Genomic DNA, 5000 nt, shown 5'->3' with positions numbered 1-5000 from the left:
TCTGGCTCTGGCTCTCTCTCTCTCTCTGGCTCTCTCTCTCTCTGGCTCTGGCTCTCTCTCTCTTTCTGGCTCTCTCTTTCTCTCTCTCTGGCTCTCTCTCTCTCTGGCTCTGGCTCTCTCTCTTTCTCTCTTTCTCTGGCTCTCTCGCTCTCGCTCTCTCTGGCTCTTGCTCTCTCTGGCTCTCGCTCTCTCTGGCTCTCTCTCTCTCTCTTTCTCTGGCTCTCTGGCTCTCTCTCTCTCTCTCTCTGGCTCTCTCTCTGGCTCTCTCTCTGGCTCTCTCTCTCTGGCTCTGACTCTCTCTCTGGCTCTGGCTCACGCTCTCTCTCTGGCTCTGGCTCACGCTCTCTCTCTGGCTCTCGCTCTCTCTGGCTCTCTCTGGCTCTCGCTCTCTCTCTCTGGCTCTCATATTTCATTTGATTTAAAAATGTCTGAGATTTTTACTTAATCTAAGTTATATTGCATGGTGCTAATATGAATATTATACATGACTCTTTTTCTTTTCTTTCTCTCTCTCTTTCTCCCTTTCTTTCTTTCTCTTTCTTTCTTTCTCTTTCTACATGAATATTATACTTGACTGTGTTTACATTCACTTGTAGATTTTTATTTTTAGTTAATTAGTCCTAAACTTTTGATTAATAGATTTTTATTATTAGTCATAGAAAAACTATAGTGTTATATGTATACTCGGAAAATTTTACTTGTTTTAGTTTTAAGTAACAATAACTGCTTGCAACGTCAGACTGATCTCAGCATGACATGAATCACAGGCTTCTTGATCACAAAATCTATTGTGTTCACATATTGCATATAAAGATTTTATAGATTTTTAAATTTTTACTTTTATATTCTGTTATAGATATAGTCTATATATTTCGAGCTATTACATATATTTTGTTATATTACTCATTCTTAATTAAATATAATATTTTAATTCTCTTTTTGTACCCTATTTATTTGTAATTTACACATACATATATAGGATGTCCATTTCTTTCTCAGATATGTCTTCTTTCTTTCTCTCCCTTTCTATTTCAGATATGAATTAAAAAATTATTATACCCTAATTTACCCTAAACGTTTTAATGTAGGTAATTAAAAGATTATAAAAAAGTTTTTAGAAATGTTAATTATTTACGTTCTAAGGTTGTATATAAAAGTTCTCAAAAAACCTTTTCTAAACGTAATTATAAACGTGCTGAAAACAATGAAATGTCGTTTTTAGGATGTTTTAAAAACATGAAAATGTTTGCTGGGTAGGGTGTTCTGGCTCGCAGAGGTCAATATTAAAGTCCCCTGCGATAATTAGGTGGTTTTTGTTCAGTCTGTTATCAAGTATTAGATTTCTAAGGTTTGAGTTGAATTCGGACACATCAGTGTTAGGAATTCTATAAACTGCACCCACAGACAGGATAGACTCGGCACCCTTGACTCTGAAGCTGGCGAAGATATACTCCCCATAGCAGTCTCTAGTTCTAATTTCTTTTAAGCATGTTAGTTCTTGGTGGTAGTAAAGAGCAGTGCCACCACCTCTCTGAAGTTGACGACAGTTGTGGATTGCTGAGTAGTTAGGCATGTTGAAGAGTTGAGTAGTATCATCTTTCAACCATGTTTCAGTAAGTATAATAAAAGAGAAATTGTTGTCAATAGCTTCAATCAAGGCACTAACATCATCGAAGTGTTTGCCTAGGGATCTAACGTTCAAATTGATTACAGAGATATTGTGACTATGAGTTAATACATTGTTTACATCATGTGCTGCAAAATATCTGCAATTTAGATCATTAAAGTGATTATTGTCATAGATAGTGGATAAGAGGTTAAGTTCTGGGTCTATACTTGACTGCATAAAAAAAGCTGATTGCCGGAAAAACAAGAAAAACAAAAAGAAATAAATGTACACAATACTGTACCAAACAAACACAAAAGGGGCTTACAGGGGTACAATGGAGTAAGGGAGTATGGCTAGGCTAGGAAACCTAGGTAATGAATGAGATTAAAGAAAAAAACATATAAACATGGACTATACAAAACACAAGATATAGATATACAAAACAAAACTATAAACAAGACTAAGCAATACAAAAAAATTGAGCAAAAATGAAAAATGAGGTAGATTGCTTACAGGTACTCTCAGGTACACTGTAAGTAACAATAGACAGAAAATGTATATCAATATAGAAAAGAATGTCACAATACAATAAGATAAGCAATTACATGAACAGATGAAAAACAAATCTGCTGTAAAATAGGAAGTAATTATAGCAAAACACAATATAAAAATATAACAATACAATAAGAGCTTACAAAGTATTGAGTCTGCTAAATTAGAGAATAATTATGGCAAGACACAACAATAAATGCAAGCAAACAAGGAATTGAAACAATTAGAGGTAGAATTAAGGTCACTAGATAGCCATGGAGGATACACAAGTTTGGCGGAGAGAACAAAAAATCAGTAGAGACTGTCAAGATGAATATATAAAAAAATTTGACAAATGATAATTGTAAAGTAAAATAATCTTAAAGATAATAAATTTTATTAAGCTTAGTTTTAACTTATAATTAGTATGAACTTAATTAAAAGAACAAAAATGAGGTCAATAATTGATTTCAATAAATGACATAGGTCAATACAAATAAATTTAAAATATAAATGGAATAGGGTAAGATTAGATTTAAGAGTAAAATTTTACAATGAAACTGAGTAGATGCTTGCATAAGTGCATGGAGACTTGATGGATTATTTAGGAAATTATATGAATAGGAGAACATCAGGTAAATGGTAAGGCAGAGACAGCACCTTAGACAAAGTTAGATTAAGTTAGGTTAGGCTCAGGCACTGAAAGAGTTATTTTAAGTACTGGCATTGGTCGGGTTCAGGTTTTCAGATATACCACAATCACTTAAGAAGGCCAGGAGTTGTTGGTCACATTTTATTTCATATCTTTTTCCTGTAGCTTCTTTCTTCGCAAAAATCGTACCATTCCTTGTGTAGCACTGCTTGATAAGACCAAGGTTTTGTTTGCGAATTTGGCGCAGCCTGTAGAGGAGGGATCCACGCTGCTTAGTAAGACACTCATTTATATAGAGGTGTTTTTTTGCTGAGCAGCTGTTTGCATGAGGTCAAACTTCGCAGAGGGATTTGCAAGTTTGATGAGCATTCTCCTGTAACGGGGATTGTTTTTATCTATCCTAATAGCCGATTTGATTTGAACATTGACACTGATCTTTGAATTAATTAGGGTGTTGGCTATGTTACAGCAATCCTCACCTTGTTGTTCAACAGGCAGATCAGTAGAGCTAATTATCAGGGAGTCATGAAGTTGTTGTTGCTCTTGGTCATCTTTGGAAGCCGCCTGGTGAGTCTGAAGGAGATTGATCTGTTTTTCCAGCTTTTTAAGGAGGTCACTTTGAGCTGTGAGGGTTTCTTCAGCCTGAATCTTACGTATTTGATCCATTGCATCATTTGCAACAGTTTGTATGTGAGAATTTTTTGGTTGTTGTTCATCGACGACTTAAGGGGTCCATAGAATTACCCAAATCGACCCAAATCAGGCCAAAACTACCCAAATCGTATTAGCATTACGTAAGTAATGAAGAAATATGGTATATTTACTTACTATAATGTTGGTGCTACACGTAGAACATGATCAAACCTATTTTTACTCTGAAATAATCCAATTTCATAACGAAATGAGACGTAAATATGTGAGAGGTGACGCCATAGGAAGTCAACGGTCCAAGCGACAATTGTGTGGAGCGACTTATCCAAGATATATGGTCGCCTGGAGAGTGTTTGCTGCCATAACAGCCTCCTGTACACAGTGATCCAGTCGTCGTATTTCATGGCTCAAATTGTCGCAAATTTAATTGGTAATATTAACAAGTAGAATGTGTATTTATAATAATATTTTTCATAAACAGCCACAAAATATTTAATATTTATTAAAAAAAAGTGTCTGGAAGTTAAATCAATTCCACATGACAATAAATTTGTTATATAGATACTAGCGTTATTCGTTGGTATGCGTTCACTATTTAAACTACTCCAGTCCTTTTCGTTCATAGAACACCGAACTCTACACGCTCTCTGATATATTGCTTAATTAACAAATATTCACAAATAAAGATTATATTTATATATGTTATCAGAAAGGCAGATATAAAATAGTTTGTGTTAATGCATCACAGAGATTATACCTTATTAGAGAGGAAAAATATTCATATTTTAAACAAGGCTTCTTGGCTGACGCTCTCCCTTTCGATGGGAACTATGACCTTTTGAAAATCAATGTTAATTGAATCTATATATTGTAAAAAACGAAGTTTTTTATGTCATCAGAAAGACATATAAGCTGCATGTTAATACTTTGGTATAAATATAACTGAGTGAAAGTGAAGATATATGCCTTTTTATAGTTACTTGATGGCTCGCTCAGGGAGTGTGAAGGCCTGCACACAAGCCAATCAATTTTATAATTAATGTACATATATGCAAAGTAACGTCAAAGGTTTTTTATTTCAGAATAAAGACAGATGTAGACGATAATATAAATATATTTCAATGAAAACATATCTTAAATGAAAGCAAAGATATGGTCAAATAAATAGGCAATACCACACCATCGCCAGTGTCCGGACACATGAATTATTAGGCATTAGGTAGGTGAAAGGAAATGTACCAACCATTTCCATTTACGCGACCAGTTTCCGTTCTTATGTTCTTACTTACATTTATTGAAATTTATCATCATCATCATTTACAGAAATAAATTAACATAAAATGTAGTAATTTTAATACACAAAACAGAAGTAGATATGTATGTAAATTATGACGCAGGATAGGATCACTATTGCAGAACTATTCGCATACTTTGCGTCATTATATACAGTACTGGAATTTAAAAAAAAATCGCGGAATTCAGAGATAACACCATCATTGGTGTCCAAGAAAAGTGTAAGTACTTCATTTATAATGATGTGCTGCCCGAAATCTTAGC

This window comes from Procambarus clarkii, chromosome 35, assembly GCF_040958095.1.
Source record: "Procambarus clarkii isolate CNS0578487 chromosome 35, FALCON_Pclarkii_2.0, whole genome shotgun sequence".
NCBI lineage: Eukaryota > Metazoa > Arthropoda > Malacostraca > Decapoda > Cambaridae > Procambarus > Procambarus clarkii.
The sequence above is the reverse complement of the archived record's forward strand: the minus strand, read 5'-3'. Positions refer to the sequence as shown.